The 25782-nt window shown below is 39.3% G+C and overlaps 1 protein-coding gene across 3 annotated transcripts in view; it reads left to right on the forward strand.

The window, feature by feature from the left end:
- Nucleotides 1-9865: 9865 nt before the first annotated feature.
- Nucleotides 9866-25782, forward strand: part of KLF12 (KLF transcription factor 12) — a 416573-nt gene continuing 400656 nt past the window's right edge. Inside the window, exon 1 of one of the 3 annotated variants that reach the window (XM_037528938.2) lies at nt 9866-10149. The gene's annotated coding sequence lies outside the window, so the exon portion shown is untranslated. The other 2 variants (XM_054701633.1, XM_054701631.1) reach the window with 2 other exon arrangements.

Below are 25782 nucleotides of genomic sequence, written 5' to 3' on the forward strand. Positions count from 1 at the left end.
GACAGTCATTCTGCTCAAAGACTGTATTTCTGCTCAAAGTCTGTATTTGTGGCATATTTATAATGCTATGGTTAAGATGTTCATTTAATGTTCTTTTTAATTCAAAGGTCCCTGACCACTTAAACCTTCCCCCCTTTAACTTAGGAGTACTTTGCTAGCTATTAATGTGTGTTAAGTGCCTGCTTGGTGCTTACTTTAAGTTCTTACTTTAAGAACACCAATTTTCAGTGTTCTCCTTTGAAAAAAATCCCAGGATAATTATAGCAATTTTTTTTTAAATATTCGAGTTAAACATTAAAAACTTCCTGCAGATTTGAAATTTCAAAGAATTTAGTTTGCTTGCTTGTTGCAGAAGGATAATTCTCAGATTTTGTGATGCTAAGAATAAGAAATGCATTACCTTCTGCATGTCAGTTTAAAATGTGTTTGAGTATGTCTGTTATTAACCTTGGAACTGGCCCCAAGAACAGGCTCAGAAGGATGAGCTAACAACCTGAAGTCTAGGTTTTATTACCAAATCTATAGAGAATTGCAAATTTCCCTTCTAACTTTGAAGCTTCTAGATGAAATAGCAACATATTTTTTTGCTGCTTGATTACATGTTGCTAAATAAAAATTATATTTATAGTTATTGTTGGGGTTAAATTATACAAATATTTTTATTAGCACTTGATTGTAAGAAATACAGATCCCAAATGTGGATGCACATGAATGGACTCAAGTCAATACACATGCACAACCAGAGATAGAATTACTCATGGTGTGTGTCTAGATTTTCACAGCAGACCCAGCCATATGTTTCTTGTCTAAGCTGATGCTCGGGAACTCATGCATGTGGATAACAGTTCGAAGAAGCCAGAAATCATATAAACAACCAGCATAACTCATAAAGAAACAAAGAGGCATATTAAAGCAAATTATATCATCATACAACACTACTCATCCAAACTTTTTTAATGAATCATTTTGATAAATGAATAATTGATTTATTAATATAATTATCTCACTGAAAAGAAATGATCACATGTTTGATGGTGCAGGACTCATTACATTTTGCAATGTGGGATGTGAGAGTCACATTCATTCCCTGAATTTTGTCTGTAGTTATCTTCATTGTAACTCCCTGGAGTCAGCCAGGGCAGTACCCAGCACAATGCCAGATAAATAGTGGTTAATTTCTGTGACTCCTTTTGTTTATTTTGTCACGGCAATTGGAAAGAATTGCTTCCAATGTCAAACACATAAAGAATGGGATTTAAGTTCTTTTTCCTTTTATGTAATAAGCTGAATGTATACTTTCTGCCTAGTGCAGGGAAGGGTGGGTGGTATAATTAAACTATGGAATTTCATTCTTATAGGAAAATATTTATCTGTTAAAAGTAAGCCTTATGCTTCACCTGATGTTTTCTCCTGAGAAAATATAGTCGCCCTGGTTAATTCAATGGGGAAGATATTTAATAATTGATAAGGATTTGTGGAGTTGAAAATTGTAAACAAGACACTATTTCAATACAACAGCTCTAAAATAACAAAACAGACTTCCTCTGTTGTATTTATTTACCCTTTCTCTAGCACCTATCATCTTAATACTTAGGCATAAAAGTACCAGGCATAATATGAGAATGAAAATATTATGATGCTATCTAATTTTTCTCTTTCAGTGAGCTAAAATACAGTGTTCAGTCGTATATTTATTCCCCACTGTTACTCTGTTCTGTTCTCCAAACTAAGGAAAGCCTATGTACTATAAATATGTAGTAATAACTGAAAAAAAAAAAAAAACCTATGAAGATGTGATATTATGTTTTTAAAATTTTTTAAAATATTTATTTATTTTGTAGAAGAAATGGGGTGTAGGCCAGAGGTGTGGAAGGTGAGAGGATTCACCAGAGACAGAGTGGGGAGCAGAACAGGCAGATCTATTGAAATACACTGCGGAGGAGAGCAGCAGGTGAGACAGAAGACTGCTGAATTATGTGGGTTAGCTCCTGGGCAGGGGATCGAACTTAGGCCGCAGCAGTGATAGTGCAGAGACTTAGCCCCTAGGCCACTAGAGATGCCCCTCATATTATGTTTTAATTAGAAAATGAGTCAGTAGTTTATTTAAATACAAATAATATACAAATATGCAGCTATAGTAATGGTAGTGAATAACCATATATTTAGTTTTTATTTTCCTGGCTTCTTTCTCATTTCCAAAGAAACTCTTGGTCGTGCCATATTTCATCTAAGTCTGCCTGTTCCCCACTCTGTCTCTGGTGAATCCTCACACACCCCAGCCCCTGCACCTCTGGCCTGTACTTACGCATACAAGAACTGGGATACAGGCCAGAGGTGCGGGGTGTGGGTTGAGAGGATTCACCAGAGACAGAGCAGGCAGACTGACTGAAATACACTGCTGAGGGGTGCAGCGGGGGAGACAGGAGAGGTCTGCCGCACCATGTGGGACCCTCACCGGCCAGCGGCAGGGATCAAACCGGTGCTGCAGAGGCTGCAGACAGCTTCCCAGCGAGGCGCTCAACCGCCTGCGCCACCAGGGGAAGCCCTACTTTCTATTTTCAATAAAAAAGTTTCGAGTACTTGTGTACTGGGAACTGAATTAGACACTGGTGGGATAATTGATAATTGGTCAGACATAGTTCTTGCCAATTCTCCTATATATTTTACAGTATTATAAAGAAAGATATAGAAGACCTCATTAGTCCTTCAAATATCTGTAAAAAAAAAAAAGCTGCAGTTGTACAAGGAGGAAAACCAAAAGCAAGAAAAGTCAAGCAAACTGGCCAAGGTCACTCTAGCAAGTGATGAAAGTTGGACTCAGTGTAGGGCTTTTGGTTCACAGGCGCAAGGTCTAACAGTGCTACTTCATTAGTGTTTGAATATGAGACACAGATGCAGTTTGTATTTATTTTTCTCATTGTGTCTTGCTTCTTAAAGATGTGTAAATTGACGGAGTGGAAAGATAAGCTACAACTTCACTCTGTAACTGGGTGAAGCTAAACTAGAATTCTCATTTGGCCTTAGGATTCATCTGAGTCATCTGAGTGTTTTATGGTTTGTATATATTAATGAGGTTTTTTTTGTCTTACCACATTGTGTGGAAAAGTTATGTTAAGAAACATCACAGATTTTTTTTCTTGTAGTTTATTAATTGATGGCCTTACAATGATGGTGTCATAATTTGTAAGCCCACAGAATGCTTTTCTTGGGTTGACTGTTTCCCAGCAAGAATTCAAGAAAGCCTCAGTAATATAATAGTTAGCAATTGAAAACTAAAACATTATGCAATTTTAAATAGCAAAAGCATATACTGTCAGCTGGTTGTGCCAAATTTCATCTAAGATGACCTTGTCCATGCCTACTGTCCTGTGATTGGTTGCCAGGAAGCCATGTGACCCATTCTGAGCCATGAAATGTAAGTGGATGATATGGCTGCTGTTTCTGGAACGCTTTCAGAAGGAACCAATTTGGCCTTTACATCTTCCTCTCTTCATACACTTTAAGAAGTGTTGCAGGAAAAGAAAATGAGCTTGAGGCTTTGGGGCACCAGAGAGCCGCTTTTTTGCCTCAACTATGACTGTCTACCTTTGCACTTACTGTTGCATTATGGGAGTTGGGGGAGAGGGGACAAGAATTAGTGTCTGTGCAGCCATTAGTCAGGTTTTTTATTGTTTTCAGATGGAAGCAAAGCAATAGTAATTGATATAGGATCTTCCACCCTTCCTTTCTTTTCCCCTTATTTTCATTTCATGTTGTTTTTAAATTTCTGATTAGGTTTCTAATTTTTTTTTTGGTCCGCTATCTAATTTGTTATTTGAGCTTCCAATGTGGTAGAACTAATTAGCTAGATGACTTCCAAATGTATCAAAAGTAAAAACAAGTTAGTCTCCCTGAAGTTCATACTTTAAGATCATTCTTTTCTCTTATTACCAAGACTTGAAACATGAGACAGAGGGATTGTGCTATTTTTCTTTCCTTTGTACCCTTTCTCCAAATGTTAGAGACTGATTTTATAATGTCTTTCACAGCAGCGCCAGTGGCTCCTTTTCTATTATAGCAAAACCCTCATCCTCTGGACCAGGCTGTGGGAATAGCTGTTTGACTCAGGCCAAGGATCCTAGTCAGTAATGTCGCATTTATATTCTGAAATTAGAGTTCAAACTCTATTGATTATAGGATTAAAATGCAAGCCCTTCTCACTAATAAATTTAAGGTTTATAATGTCAAAGTAGTGTCCAATGGAACACTCAGTAAAAACGGCACTCTAACATGATGATGTCCTGGTAAACTGGTAAACTGTTTCTGAAAAATAAGTATGTTTCTGGAACAGTAAAAACATTCATTTTGTTTGTTTCATTAACACATACATGATATATCAATATTTACAAGGAGTGACATAATTCATACTATTAAAAAATAAAAATAACATACATATTTTAAAGAATATTTTAAGTACAAATATTTTCCACAAAGTCCTTAATGCTTCCAAACAGATATGGCTTTAGGCCGAGTGTTTTCATTGTACCTCATATTATAGTAATTCATTAATTTTATCTAAGCTCTTCATATACTGAGAGTCTAGTGCCTTGTGTATAGTGTGAAATTAAAGTGGTATTCTGCAATATACTTTAGCTGAATTAAATTATTTTTATGAGGGTACAGTTTTCATTTTCATACAAATTTATAAAGGCAAGGATAGTGATTTTTCAAATCTGATATACTTTAACTTGTTATATTTAAAAATGCAGACAATCTTATTACATTATAGTGCCAATGTGTAAAACTTAAAAAAATTGTGAAGTGCTATTTTTAAAACAAATTTGCTGTGAATTTTCCCTCTGGAATTGAAATTTGAATTTTTATTTAATATAGTGTAATTCTATCTAATTCTAATAAAAAGGGTGAAAAGCAGCATGATTGATTGAGTAATTTTTTAATGACTGAATATGATAGGAACAATGAAATTATGTTAAAAACCCCAGAGCTGATACGTTCCTTTATGTAAAATTTTCTAACTTAAAATAAGTTACTTAAGGAATTTTTCTAGAATTAATGCTCAAAGATGTTTATTGAGACATTCCAGTTTTGCTTGTTATTTTTAATATATTCACCCAAATGAAAACTTAGGTTTTCCCCTATATTGTTTCAGAGCATGCCATTCTAATTTTATACATTATAAGTGCTCGATTTATTCAACTAGTAATCAGTTATCACCTCTGTGCAAAATAATGTGAGGGGTAAGAGGAAATTTAAATAAAAGATTAAGGTGCAGTTTTCAAATAGTTACTTGTGATAGGGAAGCCAGTGATATTTAATGAAATCAGAGAGGTGTAAGTCCCTCAGGAATAAGTGAGGAAATTGACATTTCCTGAATGCCTACTTTGGTCAAAATAATTCATATTGGTCAAGTAAGCATCCAATAAATGATAACTTTTCAAAGTGAGGGAAATATTATTTAAATGATGGGAAAACATGACAATCAGAAAAAGGATGAGAAAAACTTGGTCTTTGTGTGAGGCACTGTATCCATTATACACAATGAAACTCCAAGAAGGGAAAGATGATTTTTTGCGAAGGGGATGGCACGAGTATCCATGTGTGTGGGATGTCAATTATTTTGGGGAGAGCTGACAGGAGAAAACAAAGAAGGACTACCAAGTGAAATGGAGGATATATAGCGTTTGGTTTTCCATATAAGCTGAAAAAGTACCAGATACAAAACCTGAGTCCATAGATGTCAGATATCATACTGAAACTGATTTGTGCTACTTCAGTGTTAAATAATTAAGGATATGCTGGGAGCGAAGCCTGAGGCTCAGAGGTGGGGTGTGGGCATGTGGTAGTGGGGGCCTGGCAGGAGAAGACTTGAATTAAAGTGACTATGTAGAGACTTGGAAAAGAGATACATCTGAGGATGTGATGAAGATAATGCTGCTAGGACCCAAAACTGTATTGACTGCAACAAAACAAAGTTATGAAATGTCATTTTCTCTTAATTTCCAGACATCTCATTCCAATCAAAACATGTTGTTTGCTATGTAATCACATAATATCACCAGCTGTTTGCATTTGTAGTAAGGCTTTACATGCCTTTCTCATACTTAACTAGGAAAATTCCCCTTTGCTGAACATTATTGCCAAAATAAGACACACACAAAAAAAAGGCATTGAAAACCTAGTATTACATGTTCACTTTTGATCCCATGAAAATAAATCAAGAGAATATTTAAAAATATTAAAAATTCTAGGAATCACTTTTATTTTTACTTTCAGTAAGTTCTAATCTTTCAACACAGTGTTTACTTCTGAAAATATATTCCCTTGGTCTACTCCTGCCTGGAATATGTCAGCCAATTTTTGGCATCAATAATCCAAAGGCCTAAGAAACTTGAATGTCCATGGATATTATAGAGTCTTTACCTTAGAGAAATGAGGCTATGGTTCAAGTAATCATAATACCATAAAGTATTTTTCAATCCTTACACTAAATTTTCAAAAAGAATTATCACCTCTGGTTAAGATCTAACAAAAAAAAAAGTTTGTGGGTAGGCGGTAAATGTCTAAGTACTTTAAGTTGTCACTTTATGTAATAACTTCAAATTGTTAGTTGTAAGCAGTTTTGCATTGCCATTTACATTGAATTAGGTTTATTATTTTGTATTGAGGGTGCTTGTGTATGTTTTTCTCTTTCCTGGACAAGATATTAGGTAAAAGAAATCCAATGCATGTACCATGAATAGGAAACTCATTATCCACCATTATCATTTTGCTAATTCTTTTTATTTTAGTTTTTGGTATTTACAGCAATAAAGAATAAGTAAATAAATTTGAGGACATGGTTCATCAACTTTGACCCAAGACATGAAGAGATTTCCATCTTTTTTTTGACAGGATATGTGAACTTTTTTTCCCTTACCATCTTTCCTTCTGTTCACACCTGAGTTTACGTCTAAGTTCTACACAGATAGAACTATATGACTGAATATGTCTGTACACACACACACACACACACACAGAGTCACATGTGATTTCCTCCAGTATCCTAACTCCCAACAACAGTCATGCTTCTGGTTGTTGGTTTTTTGGGGTTTTTTTGGCACTTCCTGTGCCCAGTTCACAGAGTGACCTGTATTTTTCCTCTTTTTTCCCCCCCTTTTATATCTGGAGAGTTGCCCTGAACATTTAAATTCCTTCCTATCTGTCAGTTAAAAAGAAAAACCTCTGTAATATCTTTTCTAATACTTGATGTACTTCTTTCTTTTACCCACACTATTCAAATTCCAGACCTTAACCCTGACTTAGTTCTAATTTCCTTATACCTCTAGAAAGGCTTCGTCTACTTTATTTTCTCTTTCCTAGTTCTATGACCATACCCGTGCCATTGCCCTAAGAAGGGAGTGCAATTTGGACTGCCTTTCCACGGACCGGCAGAAGCTCTTCCTCCAGGATATCTTTATGGTCAGATGGCCACTCAAGCTCTGTCGCTGAGATAGAGCTGTTAGTGCAAGAACTGCCACGGAGACATCATTGCTCCTAGCATCCTTCCACTCTGAGAGTTAGACTCACTTCCTCAGTCCCTGCCTCGCCCTGCCCCGCCTATAGGAAAACTGACAGTGTTTCTAGTACAGGCAAGTTTTCCCTTTAAATACTGTACTTTGGTTGATATTCTACCGTTTTTCAAACTTGTCTTTTCATGTTGTTTCATCCAGATGCAGTGGAGTGTCCAGGCTAAGACTAGGGGGTGGGCACAGGAGCTGCTTTCCCCCAGAACAGCGAGCCCTCACCCCAAAAGACAGCTCAGCTTCCAAGTTCCCTTTTCCTTGGGTGGGGGGTTCCTGATTCCCCTGTCACACCTACTTCTGCTCCCACCGCTTTCCAACTATGAGGGATACTTTCCTTAAAGAGTGGTCCCCACTTTTCACATACTTTATGCTTATTTCATTTGTTTTTCTTGGCAATCCTAACACCAGGACAGACCCTCCGCTCAATCCTGTTTTATTTCTAAGAAGCAGGCCAACTGATACATCCTTTTATGTAGGATTAGAAGCGGGCTCTGGAGTCCTCCAGGCTGGACCACTTTCCCATCTTCCTTGAAGGCCGAATATGGCCACAGACAGAAAACGCCCCAGGCACTACACCGCCTTTGTTTTCCTTAATAACGGACGCTGGGCCCTTGGAAGTGTTGGGAAAATGTCACACAGAATGTAGAAGTCGGCTTTCCCGGGCTAGGATTCCTTCCTTCGCTTTCATTTCCTGTTTCTCGGCCTCTTCCTCGCTTCTCTTCCCACGCCACTTGATGCCACATCACTGCAGCTCTTGCTCCCCGAACACAAACTTCCCCTTCTGCTCTTGCTGCCCACAGAGCGATTTCCCACGCGGGGCAGGCGCGGGGGCAAAGCGCGAGGGTCCGGCGGGCCTGGGCGCCCCCGCGCGCTCACCTAGGTCTGCAAAAAAGTGGCGCTGGCACCCTCCATCCCGAACCCGCGCGCCCGGCCGGCCCACGCCCCAGACCCCCGCCCGCTTCCGCGGGGTGTCCCCCGCCCGCGCTGCTCCTCCCGTGGGCGCCGACCCAGCGCCCCCGAGCCCCCGCGGGAACCGCGGGGCAGCGCCGGCCGCTCCCCTCCCGGCCCAGAATCCCGCGGATCCGCTCCCCGGGCCACGGAGGCGGGGCGGGAGGCGCCGCCTGGGAAGGCGTCAAGGACTGGGCTCCAGGCCACCCACTTCTGGGGGCTCCCTTTGGGGTGCAGGGCCGGGGACGAGGCTGCCCCCCACCCCATAGTAGAGCGGCGCGCGGCTCCCACTTCCACTCCCTCCCGCAAGTTCGCCGGCTTTCCCGAGTCACTAGCGCGGGCGGGCGGGCGCCCTGCTCCCGGGGCTCCGAGCCGCGGCACGCGTCTCCGCGCGCCCCCATTCACCCCGCCAAGGTGAAGCCCTGCGAGAGAGGACGCCCCCCGGCTCGCCCGCAACGTGCGTCGCTCCCGCACCCAAACAAAGATCCCCCTTCTTCCCGCGCCCAGCCCCCGCGCGCCCACCCCCGCGCCGCGCCGAGGGCCCCGCTGCCCCGCCGGCCCCGGCCGGGACCTCATTGTGGCCCCGCGCGGGCGATGCCCGGTGCCCGGGGGCGGTCCCCGCAGCCCCGGCCGGACGCTGGAGCCGGCTCCGCCCACACCTTTCCAAGTTAGCCGGCGGGGGAGCCGCGGGGACGGCTGGGGCGCCCGGCCCCCTCTTCGCACGCCCCCACTCGGGCGGGAGCCGGGAGGAGGCGGGGGGCCGAGTGGCCTCCGCGCTTTATTTGTCTCCGAATTCTCTTCCCAGCGCTGCCTCGAGCGCTTTGACACAAAAGAGGGCACTTTCGCGGGGCTCAGCGCGAGTCCTCGCCCGGCGAGTTGAAATCTGGGGGTGGCTCCCGCCGCGAGGCCCCGCGGGCCCCGAACCCCCCGAGCCCCGCGACCCAGTGGCTCCCCAAGCTCCGCGGGCCATGTGTGGGTTATTTTGGGCGCCGCAGCAAGGTGGTGCAGGTGAAAGGAAGAGCGGCCGAGGCCGGAGGCCGGGGGGCGGGGGCAGGGGTGGGGCGGGGTGGGGCGGGGTGGAGGCTCCGCGGACCCACCCCCAGCCCGCGGCCGGGGCGGCGAGGCGAGGGCCGGGCAGTGGGTGTTGCCTTCTACCTCTGCGAGCGGGGAGGGGTTAGTTTCCCACAGGGGATTTCAACCATCACACTCAGAGCCCGCCTCCTAATCCTCGGGCGGAGCGGCTCGGGGGCCCCATTTTATGGCAATAAAGCGACTTAGCGCCTGCTGAGCGAGCCCCTCCCCGCGGCCGCCCCCGCCCTCGGCCCCACCCCGGGGCTCGCCCGCAGCGGCGGGGCTTTGTTTCTGGGGAGGAGGACCCGGAGCTCTTTTGTTTGGGGGTTCGGTGTTTTCACCCCACCTCCACGCCTCACCCCACCCGCCCCACCCCACCCCCGCGCCTCTCCGGTTTCCTGAGCTGCGGGCTGCGAGGGAGGAGAAGCGGCGTCTTGCAACCCCCTCGGCTGGGCCCCGGGGTAATTCGATGCGGGCCTGGCGAGGCTCCCCACGCTAGACCGGGGCTCGCGTCTCGGCAGCCTCCACCCACCGGCCCACCCTACATTTAGCGCATCATGTGATCCGGGTAAGTCATTTGCAAGTACAACAGTTCCCTGGGTTGCCCCCCATTCATTTCCTGAGAACTGCAGAGAGCAGCTGAGAGGCTCTGCCCGTGCGTGTGCGAGTGTGCGTGTGAGTGTGCGCGGGTGACGCCGTGTGTGTGCGAGAGTGAGTGTGTGCGCGCGCGCGCGTGTCTGTGAGGGAGAGAGAGAAAGGGAGAGAGAGGGGGACTCTATGAGGGCAAGAAAACAATTTCTCCTGCTCTGCAGCTTCTGCTCAGGTCTGTGCCGATTCCGTTTCTTATCAAAATAAACAACCCCTCCTCTCTCTTTTTTTTTTTTCCTGCCATCCCAAATCAGACCGTATTCTCTTAACATGTTTTATTTTCCTTCTGTCATCTGCTCAAGTTAAATCATTTTGGTTGGTCTGTGTTCTTAAAGGGGGAAAGTGTTGGGAAGAGGGAGGGGGGCCGAGGGAGGGCGATGCTATTGCAAAGCAAGTAGCGTCGGTCGGATTCGTGGAGAAGAAAGAGGTTCCCCCCCCCGTCCCCAATTTTTTTTTTTTTTTAAAGAACTTACCAAGTAACGTGAATTAAGCAAATATTTTTTCTACCCCTAGTGGAATTGTTGGTTGCAGTGTTTGCCTGACAGTTCGCCAAGGATGAGAAATAAAACACCAGGACTGAATTGGGGAGAAGGGAGGCGGGTTGTGGAAGTAGTTTGCCCCCAGGAATAGACGAGTTCGGGCGAATAACTGCTGCACCGGGGCTCTGTGGACTCTGGGTGTGCGCTGGAGAGTGGAGGGGAAGGGGTTAAGGCGGAGATGACACTGCTGGCATGCATAGTGGTCCTGGTGCTACATTCATTATTGTCTGTGGTCGTAATGATGTGTAACTGTCACTTGCTACAGTGCCTGGTCCATGGAAGTAGCCAGAGGCTGGCCCGTGACTGTTATTTTCAATTACGGGGGACCTGGCCGGAGTTGACAAGGGGCAACTTTGCACGTCCACCCGAGCCGGGCAGCCCCGCCGAGCCGGCCTGGGAGCCACTTCTTGCCTTAGAAGCTCGCTCGGAGACTCGGACTTGACCTCCGAGACATTAGTTGCTGTAAACGTTAGCTGCTCCCCTCCGGGGAAAATCAATCCTGCTTTTGTTGGGTGGAGAACTGCTTATTAGAACTTTGAAAACTTTTATCTTTGGAGAAAAGGGTGGGGTGCACTCAACAGTTACATTGCGAAGTGCATTTGAGGCAAATGCTTGGCAAAAAGTACCAATTCCTTTGTTATGTACCCTGCAGCTTCCCAGCCCCCTTCACCCTGCGCTTTTTGCATACTTTAATAGTAATAGCCTTAATTCAGCTGATAAAGGCTGACTGTGTTGAGTTAAAGAGTATTAGTACAGCGGAATGTGTAATCTGGATAAACAGTTTGGTTAATATTTGTCAGCTCTCTAATTTAACTATACAGATGGTTTAAGTATCCTTGTATATGGATTGTTTTAAGCAATTCCACTGGCTAATAGAATTCTGGGCCAAGCATTCGGATATTTTATTTTAAATCGACTTTGATATTCTCTCAGTTTCCCTGTAACACCAGGGAGAAGAGCAGCTCTATTTACATTTAGTGCATGTGCATCTAGTGGCTTCGGTAGACATCTGCCAATCAAATGCACGTCATTCAGCAAATCCACCTAGACGCCTCCATGCCCTTTTCTTACTGGAGGATAGAGTTGTTTAGTAAAGTAAATGCTTTGAAATAAATTTGGTGGCTCTTAACAGCCAATAGTTTGTGATGGGAATAGGAGTGGTCACTTTGAGCAGTGGCTGTATACCATCTTCTAATAAATGCTCCCTGAAATTGGCATTTAATTAAAATAGTGATTCCCCCGTCCCTTCCTCTCCCCACTCTGCTCCCCCCCCCCACCACACACTGGCTGTGCTTTTATTTGCAGATCTCATTCACATGTTCTTTACATTTTATGAAACCGCATAGAAATCGTTTGCAATAAAGGGATATACTTGCACACTAGGAAATATTTAACTGTAGAGGCTTAGTAAAAATAGGATGTTGAAGGACATACATTTCAGTTGCATGAATTATGTCTTTATTGCTGCAGCCTGGTCAATCTTGAGACTAGCTTGAGTATATTAAGCTCCTTTGAGTTAGGCACAGAACAATTTGAGCATCCAAGAATTGGCAGATAACTTATATTTGGGAAAGAACTTTATTTTTTTGCCTTCTAATTTATAACTATTATGAAATATGCCTAAACTGGTAAAATTTGGAAAGTTCTCACGTAAAATTTTCATAATTTATGACCTAAAACTGTGTAACTAATATAACTGAGTAAGGTAAACAAAACATTCTTGAGGATTTTCTGTTTATTTTGAAGTGCTTCAGTTATTTATCTGTTACTTAGTAATACATATTTACAAGAAACTTCCCTCAGCTCAACTTTATTTTGGAATGCTTTGTATCACTTTTTATTGAATGAAAATGATTGTGTTAATGAAACCTTTAATATATTTTTTTTTTCCTCCAGAAAGTTCCTTTTCAATAACTGAATGTCCTTTGGGGAAAACTAGTCCTGGATAGCACTTGAGACCTTGACCTTAGCAACTCTTGCCTGTTGGTTGTTTACTACTGCTGCTGCCTATGTGTGTACAGACAGGGAAGGGACTGCAAACACTGGTCGGCTTGCTCTCCCTGGCCCATGGAAAAACAAATCAGGATGCTTGCCTGTACCAGGCATATAATAATGAGAGTGTTCTGATCCTTTAGAAATACATATGTTCCTTGGGGATTACTCGCCCCTCCCCCCCCAGAAAAAAAGGGCGAATATGCACTTTAACAATCTCAGAGTGAATTTTAGATGTTACAGCATAAAGCAGGCTGTTACCAACTTATTGAAGTCATTTGGTTGTAAATATAGGTATATTTTTATCTCTGTAAAGATGATATAAGTTGCCTAGACCTTCAAGCCTATACCGAAGGCATTTTGAATTCAAGCCACTGTTGGATAATGTAGAGTATTGAGTAACCTTACCAGTGAGGTGATGTTGTTAATGAGTTGAACATATAACAGTCTGGGATATTTTCTGCATTGCCTAAAATGGAATTTTAATATTTATGCGAATTAAATAACCTTAGAATAATCAAATTAAAAGTCAGGTGTGTCACTGTGGTTTTTTTTTTTTTTTCAGTTTTGTAGTCTATGCAACTAGAAATGGCACAAGCTCATTTGAAAGGTTATTTATTTATTTATTTTTCGATAAATAAGTTTCCCAACTTGTGCTTCCATGTTGATTTATGAACAAGAACTAAAAAAATCCCCAAATAGTTATATCAGAATCAATACCATGTCCTCTTTTTGTCTTAAAAAAAAAACTTTCATTTTTGTTAGTAATTCCTAAAATTGGTTGCATTTGCTTACATCTGTCATTTATAGTTTGAAAACACCCTATGATAGAAAAGTGGAAATACCTATATTTTTGTCCCATCATCATTTTATTTCCCTTTTTTAAAATTCATATTTATTTTTCAGTCTGCCAAGTTATGCACAGCTTAAGTATGTACAAAATGTAAGGATAAAAATATTAAAATTAAATAAATGGCTACGCCCTATAACCACAGCCTTAACTCATCCACCACAAGTCCCTCTCCCAAAAATCAAAATGCAAGAAAACAGATGGGCCTTGCCCTGTGCCCAGAAGGTCAGCTGCCTTAGGCTCTGAAAGACCTGCCTAGTTTCTGAATCCCAGGCCATTCCAGAGAAATGTCTGACTTCAATTCATGTAAGGGGCCTAGAGCAGCCACACCCATCTGATGTCAGCTTTTGAGTTCCTGTGGTAGAGAACACATGCTGTGGATTAAATGGTTACTTTCTCTATATATTCTCAGTAATTATGTTACAAAAGGATTTTTCGGTTTGGGGTGTTTATTGTCATAAAAGTGGCTACTTGAGTAGTCCTGTTGCTCCATAAAAATTTGTTTTGGTCTGGCAGTAGCTTATAAGAAACTCACCCAAAGAATTCTACTCTGGAAGGGGCTTTCTTCCTGTCTTTTTTTTTTTTTTTTTTAAAGTTAAAGTCATACTTTTATTTTCTGGCAGATTTCATGGCAAATAACATTTGAATACTAGTTAATTGGACTTGTCCAAAGAGCATTACTATTTAGGTACAGATGGAGTAGCAGAAAACCCTTGCTGCTGGCTGGATGGCTGCGTGGAAGGTGAGAGAGAAACAAAATTGGAGAGCTTTGGATAGTTTTCCCACCTCTGTCAGGGGTTGTAGGAGATGCCACTATGACTTGGTGGCTTACACATCTGCTGGCTGGATGGCTGCGTGGAAGGTGAGAGAGAAACAAAATTGGAGAGCTTTGGGTAGTTTTCCCACCTCTGTCAGGGGCTGTAGGAGATGCCACTATGACTTGGTGGCTTACACAGTCAGGAATTGTGTACTAAGTGCGGTACTTACCATGCTTATCAGTATGTGTGCTTTTTCACAGTAATTTCTGGTGTGATGTGTATACATAATATACACATACCATAATAGATATAGACACATATCTACTACTTTGTGTATGTGTGTGTGTATATATGTAAAAATATTTACAAAGTTTTAAAATTCTTTATATTGGTCTGGAACCCCCTACCCCATTCCATATAGGTTATGAGAAAGAATTATGGTAAAAGACTCTTTCCTTGACCCTAAATACACTTGTATGAAAAGGGGGAAAAACTTGAAAAGTCTGTTTTTTCAAAATCTGTGTTTTGCAATACTATTTTCACTTTATTTTGAGATGAACAAGCAACCATAGCACAACATGAAAATAACTATGCCCCAAAGAAAATAAACCAACAAACGTAAATGGCAGCCAAGATAAATTATTGTGAAAAACAAAATAGATAACATTAAAGAAAACATTTCACAATCAGGTGTCTGCTAGGATTATACATCCTGGAATCTGAACTGATGTATGTAGCAGAGATTTCACACCTTACTATCTGTGGACGGCCTTGGTTAAACTTCTTAACCTTTTCAAGTCTGTAAAATGAAAAAAAATAATTAGTTTATAGGACTGTGGTGAGTGTAAAATGAGATAATGTATATAAAAATCACTGTGAAACTACAAAGTACTTGTATGATATGGCAACTGATTTGACAGGAAAACCACTACTCCCCCCTGCTCCCTAAAAAGGGATGAACTTTCCAGCCTTTTAAAGTGAGCATATAAATTGCACTTATGGAGAAGGAATTTCTGAGTGTGGGTAGAAACTTCTGGCAGTCAAAGGTCATGAATTCCATTCCTGTCTCACCAGAGATTTGCTCTATGACCTTGAGAAAGTCACTCTTAAAAAAGTTTCTAAGTAGCTGGTATAAAAGTTACTATTAACATTTATATAACACAGGTGGAGTGTCTGATTTTTCCGAAAGGAAAGATACATAAAAGTAAAAGTTCCTCTCCCCCCAAAATAGTATAGTTCCATGAGCATTTATGAAAAATAAAAAATGAAGATCAACAATAATTATTTAGAAATTATAAACCTCCAGATTTCTTTTTTAATGAATTAACTGAAACTTCTGGTTATTAGAAATGACCTTAACTTTTTTTTTATAGAATCATTAAATTTGTGCTGTTATGCTATAGTTTTAGGATGGTCTATTGAATTGCATTTCCCTTGTCAAGCCAAGGTTTTGTTGATTAAGCTATGTCTGATTTATGGTTTAAAGTCTCTTGGTTAGAGTTCAAACATTGTTGCACTACAACACACATATACAAGCAAAAAAGGTAGACTCTTACTATGGGAGAGGGATCTGAATATGCCAAAAGTTCAGAACAAGAAAAAAAACTAGCTGCTGAATTGTTCTGGGCTAGACAGTGAAAAAAACTGAAAAATTTATTTGCAATTTTCAAAAAATGTGGAGCAATTAGAGAAGGCTCAGGAATTTTTTCTTACTGATGGGAATAGTGAAATGAGAAATGAAATGGCCATATTGCTAAAGACAATTTGAATGGATTCTCAATAGCAAGAATTTGCAATTGTTCAGAAGTCTTTTAAATCCGTTATTCTGATAACTTTTAAGAAAGAACTTGAACCTGTGGTGTTTGTGACAAGTATACCATTAGTTAAACTATAACAGGTTATAGTAGTTTAGCAGGCCTAGTTGAAATCAATACGTCTGTTTATCATACCTTATTTGTGAAGGGCAAGATCCACTAAATTTAGGGTCAAACACAACATTGTATTAATAAAGGTGGTTTCAGATAAGTAATTGAACTTTTATTTCAAATATATTAAGAAAACCAGGTAGGTGATGGAGATCTTTAATGGGAATTTGAAAATGTATCAAATGCATTTATAGGCACACATTTTCCTGCCATGTAAATTCTTGACACACAAATTTGAGGAAATAAAGACATTAATTTGCATAATCTTCAGTTATCTAGTTAAGAAACAAACAAAAAGTTTCACATTCTGACTAAACACTTTTTGCAAGAGCAAAGGAACTGACTTAACTAGCTCATCAATGTAACTCATTTTAGACTCTTCCTGTGTCATATGAACACCTTGTCTAACTTTTGTTCATGTGCAGCTATCACTGTAAATATCACTTTTCTGGGATTTATTTATACTCCCTTGCTTTAAAATTTTGCTGGCCTTCAGTCTGGGGTTTATTTTTATTTATTTATTTTTTTGGTGCCCCTCTAGCATGTGATAGTCCTTTTGATATAATTGCTTGTTGATTAGATTCATCCCCTCTTGATAATAAGCCCCTGGAGAGCAGGAAAAGAATAATCATTTTGCTGGCTTGTAACACAGTGCCTAACATGGTGATTGATCATATAGTGCTAAAGTGCTTGACTGAAAGAAAAAAACAGTTCCTGTGACTATCTTTTCAGTAGCTAAATATCAATATCATGGTCATTTCCTACCTACATCTTTTCATCTCTAGCTAAATATATTCAACATTATTAAGCCTTCTGCAATTATGTATTTTCCTGAATTTTTCCTTCTTCCAAAATGAAGCCTGTGGAGAGTGGCAGACAATGCTGGATTTGAAACCACAAACCACCTAGTTTCTAAAAATGTGCAAGTTAATTGTACTTGTCTCATTTACTCATTGATAAATAAAAACAGTTCTAAAAAATACCCATTCAGAATAAATAGGAGCAACAAAATAAAATAGCTACTCTTTCTTTTGTGGCTAATGAGTAAAGCAGAAGTTAGGCACTGTGTGCTTTTCTTGTATTAACTTATTTAACATATACTCCTTAGTAAACAGGAATGTAGAGTTGACTTTCAGATCGCTGACATTTTGAACACTTTGTATGGAAACCCCTGAAGTCCATTTCATATACTGGATTTTGCACTGTGAACATCAGTGAATGAATGCATTTTGTTAGCTGTCATGGGATGGAGTTAATGACAAGTAACAGGTTTCCTGCATCTCCACTTGTGACTTTGCCACTTTTTTTTTTTTAAGAGGCATGCATTTTTTTTTTATTTGTTTGTTTGTTTGTTTATTTATTTATACATGCACTGGGTACAGTCAGAAGCGCGGGGGCGGGGGAGGGGGGGTTGAGAGAATTCACCAGAGCCAGAGCAGGGAGCAGAGCAGGCAGAAGGACCGAAGCACACTGCTGAGGGGAGCAGCGGGCGGCAGGAGAGGTCTGCGCGCCATGTGGGACCCTCCTCCGTTGGCTGCAGCTGGGGATCGAACCAGCGCGGCAGAGGCTGTGGGCAGCTTCGCAACCCAGCACTCAACAGTCGGGGAGGCCCGACTTTGCCATTTTGACGATAATTGAAAAAATTATCAAAAACTTTTATTGCTTTTTGTCTTTAATGAATGAATAGAAAGAAGGGGGAAAATGAAATTGCTGCTTCTACTTATGAGAAACAGGGAATATTAAAGAAATCATTAGGAATGCCGAACAGTGAGTGGTGAATCTTTATTGAAAGTGCTTAATGGAGATAAGCTGATAAATTGTGAAAAATAATATTACAGATCATATGAAATGCTATACATCTATTTTTAATGACAGTATTTAATAGACTATGTTATTATAGACATTGTAATTTTTCTTTTGTCGCTGGGAATGGGTCTCGTTTAAAAATTCAGTCTGGTCAATTGATGAATACATTTTTGAGTTTTACATAAGTTTTAATGAGTATATTATATATAAAAACATGAGAGTCTTTCCTTCTTTAATTAAATATTCATTGAGTACGTATGTATGATATTATGGTTTCTATTTTAGAGACATGGAAACTAATTTTCCCTTGAGTTAAGTAATGCAATCATGATCACTGGCTGCTTGGCTTTGAAGCAGAGATTTGCACAATGGAAAACCTTTGAACTTTCCCTTGTTAATTACTCTTACCTACATCAGCATTAAATGTGATATCCCAGTGTTAGTCTTATTGTGAAGCAAAAAAAAAAAGGGAACATTATGCAACTAAATATTATATTTGAAGACCTTACTATTTTATTCGCTGTAGAGTATGTTGCTATATTACATTTACTAGAATATTTCAATACACAGACCAAGTCTGTGTTTGCTGATATATGCACAAATTATGAGACCGAATCCAAAAAATTGTCTTACATTGTAACTGCTACAGGATGTTCCATACTGGTAATATATTCGTATGCATTCTGGTGTTTGATTAAAGTCAGAAGCATGAAAAAATGATAAAAATATGCTATATATAAACATGCTTCACCCATTTGAGATATTACCATGTATCAGAAATCATGTATGCAAATTGGTAAGGTATTATTAATGAGCTGAAAATCAAGTACAGGAAGTAAGACATGTAGAAAATTATAATACAAAGTAATTTGTGATAAATGGATCAAGTGGTATACACTACTTAAACAGAATGTTTGGGGCAAAACTTGTATCTGTCTGGGAAATCAAAGGTTTTAGATTGCTAATAGATCTGTGGTAAAGATTCTTAATGGAAAAAATTTATATTTTATAGAAAAGAAAAATGCAATCCTATACGCAACAAAAGCACACGAAAAACATTTATTTTGGCAACTGTCATGATTTCACATTTTCTTTTCTGTTATCTTTTAAAGCTGATGACTTTATGATGTTTTGATAAATTTATGTCACTTGCAATATCATCAGAAATTTTCTTTTCCAAAAATATATATCCTGAAATACACTTGACCAGTAGGGAATGCAGTGTTATGAATTTAGAAGGTTTATTTTGACAAAACAAAAATAATAATGATTGATTAATAAAGTGAAAGACATTTTTTGTGATGCTATCTAATGAAGTTTTTTCATATTGCCCAAGAGATTTGATATATAATATTTTATTTATAGGTGATGGGAATTTTCTTTATTTTTTACTAAATATATTAATTTTAAATATATATTTTTTACATCATTGTTCATTTTTGCGTAATGTTTGATTTTTCCTCCCCCTCTGCTGCTGCATGTGTCAGATTTATAGTTTGCCTGATAGTTTGTCTTTTTTCCCCCTTTTCCCTAACTCTAGTTTGGTTTCCCTATATACCTCCTATAAGTGAAACCATCTGATACTTTTCTTTTTCCTTCTTATTTCATCATCCTCCAGCCCCAAATGATGGGAATTTTAGCTTTCAGGAAAAAGAACTTTAAATACTGGAACAGAAACTGTTTTAGATAAAAACAGTGGAAGGAAAAACTTGAATACCAATCTGTTTAAATCTATCAGTTTTGTTTGAAGGGATATTTAGTAAGAAACTTTATATTAAAGAGTTTGGGTATTTGAAGAGTGACTTCTGGAATCCCATTAACTTTTCTGCTTGAGGTATCAGTATAGGACACTTGAGCAAACACAGAAAATATTTTACTTAGAGAAAATATATTAACAAGGAAGAAATTAACTTTTAATGAGTCTCTAGAAAGCATTGATGGAATTCTTATTGTATACTGAGTTCTCTTGTTGAGTATATTGTGACAATACTAAGGCTCTACACTGAAGTGCTTGTTTTATTTATAAAAAGCTTAGAAATTAAGACAACTTCAATACTTGAGAAGTATAGGTTAGTAAAAAAATGCTTGCTGCCTGGTGCTTTACAGAGTGGTTTTAGTGTCATCCTGACAATCCCATTAGGTAGATTCAAAATGAGAACCTTGATTTCTAACACCAATAATTTTTCCACTTCATTCCACTGACATCTTCCTAATTCTCAGTTAGTCTTAGTAAGCCAAAAATTTGAATATCCACATGGTACTAAGAGGGCTCACCTTTTCTAGTTCCTGTGAGATGTTCAGTGACTAGTATAGGATGAATTCTTACCTCTTTCCAAATTGCATTTTAAAAGGACATTAAAAAAACAGACTTATATGTAACAGCCCAGAGAGATCAAGCTAATCAATCTCTGAAGAGATGGTACAGATAGAGGCATTCATACTCTTTGAAGAAAACTGATATATGAATTACAGGTACCATCTACTAGTGCTTGTGCTAGGTGCTGAGAATATAGAGGTAAATAAAACACAGATGCTGTCTATTTTTTTTTTTTTTGTGGGACCCTGGCAGGCAACCTCTCAGCCCGGTGCTCAACTGCTGCGCCACCAGGGGAGGCCCCACAGATGCTGTCTTAATGGATAAGCAGATCCCTGGAATAAGCAGCTCCACCAAGCCCAGAGGAAGGGTCATGCTGTGTATTATGTTTAGTTAATTTTCTTCACTGGGATCATTAATATGCCTAAATAGCAGTACCTTAGATATTTTTTAGATTTATGTCTTAGTCTCTTTTTAAATACTTTTATTCTGATGAGAAAATCTTATTTAAGAATGATTGTCTAAGTTCCTTTTAAAAAAGCATATTGTGTGTACATAGAATGTGTATAGTACATTTTAAAGATCTTGTCTCCTTTAATGTTTACATCTAACTCAAAGCTAGGTAATTATGGTATTTAAATATGAATTTATTAATTGTATAACTTTTTTTAAAAGATTTATTTATTTATTTATACCAGCACTGGGTACAGTCAGAGGCGCGGGAGGGTGAGAGAATTCACCAGAGCCAGAGCGGAGCGTAGAACAGGCAGAGTGACAAGTGCACTGCTGAGGGGAGCAGTAGACTGCAGGGGAGGTCTGTGCGCCATGTGGGACCCTTGCTGGCCGGCAGGGATCGAACCGGCACTGCAGAGGCAGCGGGCAGCTTCGCCCAGCGCTCAACTGCTGCGCCACCAGGGGAGGCCCTAATTTTATCACTTTTCAACGAACACTTAAGATCTGTAGGAAATGAGCTTTGCTTTGTAGAAACTCACTTCTTGGACAGTTTACAAATGCATCTTTCTGATAAAAAAAAAAGTAGTTTCATGTCTGGAAACTTGAAACATTTTTTAGTGAATTTTTTTTCCTTTTTCTTTATCTTCTCTTCTTCCGCTAGCTGACTTTCCAGAATTAAGTGTAATTTCTTATTTTTCTCAATAACTATATGTGCTCTTCATGTATATGTACACTAGGTTTTTCAATCACTGCTTCCAAAACTGGGGTTATTTTGTGGAAATTCTTTTACAACTTAATTTTTTCATCTAATATTACCTAAGGGAAAGACTGTCATTCACCTGCTACAGCTGTAATTCATTAAAACACGCACACGCAACACACACCTAAACTGTTGCGTAGTATTCCAAGGTATGTTTATTAGTTTACTGGTGGACAGTACTTTATTTCAAGTTTTTGGTATTATATTGTAATGAATATCTTTATGTCAACACGTTGATGGAACTATGCAATAAATTCCCAGGGTATGTTACTGATTCAAAATGTTGATGTAACAGTTTACATTTTTACCAGCAGTGTAGGTAAATACCGTTCCCTGAAACTGCCTTAGTAATGGTTGACTCTTTTCTAGTCTAATAGTTGCACAGTGATAACTCAGTGTTAATTAGTATTAACTGACTTCCATTGACCTTGCTGTTCCTGTGTTTGTGGCTAATTGGAATTGTTCTTCTAATCCTTTTCACGTTCTTTGCTCATTTTTCTATTGTCTTTTTTTTTTTTTTTTTGGTGAGAGTTCTTTCTATATTAAAGCTACTAACCAGGCTTCCCAGGTGGTGCAGTGGGTTGAGCGCCGCTCTGTGAAGCTGTCCGCAGCCTTTGCAGCTTGGGTTTGATTCCCGGCCGGCCAGGGAGAAACCCACATGGCGCGGCAGACCTCTCCTGCCTCGCCCACTGCTCCCCTCAGCAGTGTCTTTGGACTGTCTGCCTATTCTGCTCCCCGCTCTGTCTCTGGTGAATTCTCTCACCCTCCCGCGCCACTGACTATACCCAGTTCTTGTACAAATTAATAAATCTTTAAAAAAAAAAGCTACTAACCATTTGTCTGAATCTGCTTTGCAGATAATTTTTTTTTCAGAAATTGATCTTATTTCTTGCCTTTTGTCTTGTGAAAAGAGGTATCATTTGACATTTTATTTTTAGTTTTATCACTCTTTGGTTTCTTACTTATTTTTTTTTACATTGATAAAATAAGACATATACTCTCCTACACTTAGATTTTTTTATTCTTATTACTTTGATGTTCAATTCATTTGGAATATTTTGTTGTATTTGATGAGAGGTGATTCACTTCTGCTTACTTTCTTTTTTTTTTTTTATAGAGGCATGTTATTTATTTATTTATTTGTTTGTTTGTTTTGTTTATACATGCACTGGGTACAGTCAGAAGCGTGGGAGGGTGAGAGAATTCACCAGAGCCAGAGCAGGGAGCAGAGCAGGCAGAAGGACCGAAGTACACTGCTGAGGGGAGCAGCGGGCGGCAGGAGAGGTCTGCGCGCCATGTGGGACCCTCTTCGGGAGGCCAGGGAGCAACCGGGGATTGAACCGGCGCTGCAGAGGCCGCGGGCAGCTTCGCAACCCAGCGCTCAACCGCTGCGCCACCGGGGAGGCCCACTCTGCTTACTTTCAGTTACATAGCCAGTCAGTCTGTTTTATCCCTGCCATTTTTAAGGTATATATCCTGTTCTCAGTAAATATCAATTCCAATGCTCATATATTCTATGATAATATTAGATTTTTCTCTTTTTATTTTAATAATTTGGTTTCCTTTCATAGTTGTTTTTTTTTTTTTAAGATTTGTTCATTTATACAAGCACGGGAGTACAGGCCAGAGGCGTGGGAGGGTGAGAGAATTCACCAGAGACAGAGCAGGGAGCAGAATAGGCTGAAGGACCGAAATACACCACTGAGAGGAGCAGCAGGTGAGACAGGAGAGGCCTACCGTGCCATGTGGGAATCTCCCTGGCTGGCTGGGAATCCAGCCCACTGTGGACAGTTTCATAGTGCTGCACTCAACTCCCTGTACCACCGGGGAGGCCCATATTTTTTCTTTTTAAAATAACTTTCTTAGCATAATCTCAGACATCTAACCAGTATTCATGTTTAGAAAGTATTTTCTCCATTGTCCCACTTACTCAGGACAAAACATTGTCTGGACAAAACAAAAATCCCATTGTCATTTCAATGGAAATTGCATTAAATTACAAACAATGTCACATTTTAATGTTATTTTGAGTTTGTTATAGTATCCTGATTCAAGAATGTGAATGGTTTATAATTGTTTTGTATCTTGTTTTGTATTTTGAAAATATTTTGATGTTTGGTTGTTTCAGTTGTAATAGTTGTTTTCTCAATAATTAAACTCACAGATTTTTGGCTACTTTATGTCTATTGAGGTAATACATTTTTCTTTTTGATTGAGTTGATATAGTGAATCAGTTGCATATATTGATTTTAGAAACTGCCATTCCTTGTGTAGGACTTATATTTGATGAATTTTCTTATTATACATAGTTGAATTTAATTTTCTAGTACTTTTTTAGGAATTAGAAATGTACATTCAAGCAGGAGAGTAGTTAGTAGCTTTTTTTTTTCTTTTTTTTTTAAAGATTTATTTATTTATTTATACAAGCACTGGGTACAGTCAGAAGCGCGGGAGGGTGAGAGAATTCACCAGAGCCAGAGCTGGGAAGAGAACAGCCAGACGGAGGACACTGCTGAGGGGAGCAGCGGGCACACCAAGAGAGGTCTGTTGCGCCATGTGGGCCCCTCGCCCGGCAGCCGGGGTGCAGGGGAAGCTGCCCGCAGCCCAGCGCTCAACCGCTGTGCCACCGGGGAGGCCCAGCTTTTTTTTCTTGTAATGTTTTTATTTCATTTTGTTTTCTTGATTTTATTCCTAGTCTCCTATAATAATATGAAATGTTTCACCCTCATTTGTTTTTTTGGAATACTTTCTGTGGAGTTGGTAATATTTTTCATCAGCAGTGAGGAGGATTCATCTGGGATTGGAGGCATTTGTTTTCTTTGTAGGGAGTTTGGAAAGTATAAATACAGTTTGTTTTCTACATATAGGACTGTTCGGATTGTGTAGTACTTTTTGAATGAACCTTTTTCGGCTTATGGTTATAAATGAGTTCATAAGATTATAAATTTCAGATGTTAGTGTTATAAAGTTGTTTATTTTTTAATGTTTATAGGATTATAAATATTATTGATGTTTTCAAAGAACCAGCTTTTGTTTGTTTTTTTTTTTTCCTCTGATGTTTTTCTTCTATCTTATTCATTGATTCCTGTTATTATTTTCTGACCTGCTACACAGGTTCTTCTTTCTATAGCAGTTTAATATTTCTTTGTCTAGTTTCTTAGTATGGAAGCTTAGGATATTGCTTTGGGACCTTATTTACTTATGTAAGTATATAATGCTATAAATTTTACTTTGTGCACTGTTATTTTTAATTTCCATTCAGTTCTAAATATTTTCTAATTTGCATTGTGATTTCTTCTTTGACCATAGGTTATTTAAAACCATGTTGTTTAATATTGAAGTACTTGGGAGATTTGAAGACTTCTTTCTGATAATGGTGTTCAGTTTAATTCCGTGGTTTTAAGATTATGTGTAATATTGATCCTTAAATTGTTGATATGTTTAATGGCTCGATATATGGTCTTTATTGGTGAATGTTACATATGCAGTCAACAGCAATGTGTTCTGCTATCAGCAGGTAGAGCATTTATGAATTTCAGTTAGGTCTATGTCTGGAAGTGTCAACTATCTAAGTTGACTAGTAATGTTCTTCAAGCATTTTTGTATTGTAACTGATATTTTTAGTCTTGTTTTGTCAGTTATTGAGAGGAAAATGTTTAAGTATTTAAATACAACTGTGAATTTATCAAATTCTCTTTAGTTCTATCAGTTTTTGCTTTATGTATTTTAAAGTTCTGTTATTAAGTGCATACAGATTTATGGTTATGATTTCATGGTGAATTGACTTATTAATCATTATATAGTACCACTGTTTTCCCTTATAGAAAATAATTTGGTGTTACTTTTCAAAATCCAGTCTTATCATCTTAAACTTTTATTTGGAGTGATTGACTCATTTACATTAAAAATTGTTATTTTTATGAATTTGGGCTTCTACCTGCTGACTTGGTATTTATTTTCTATTTATTTCTCGACTGTTCTTTGTTTCTATTTTCTCCTGATTCTTGGCTTCTTTATGCTTATTTTTTAGTATTCTATTTTATCTTCAATACTGACTTACTAGTTACATCTCTGTTTTATAATTTCAGTGATTACCTTAGGGTTTAGAATATATATTAAGTTCTCACAGTCTGTTTTCAAATGTTATAAAACTTCC

The sequence above is a fragment of the Talpa occidentalis genome, unplaced genomic scaffold (genome assembly GCF_014898055.3).
Source record: "Talpa occidentalis isolate TD23 unplaced genomic scaffold, MPIMG_talOcc4v2.1 talOcc4.5, whole genome shotgun sequence".
Classification (NCBI taxonomy): Eukaryota; Metazoa; Chordata; class Mammalia; order Eulipotyphla; family Talpidae; genus Talpa; species Talpa occidentalis.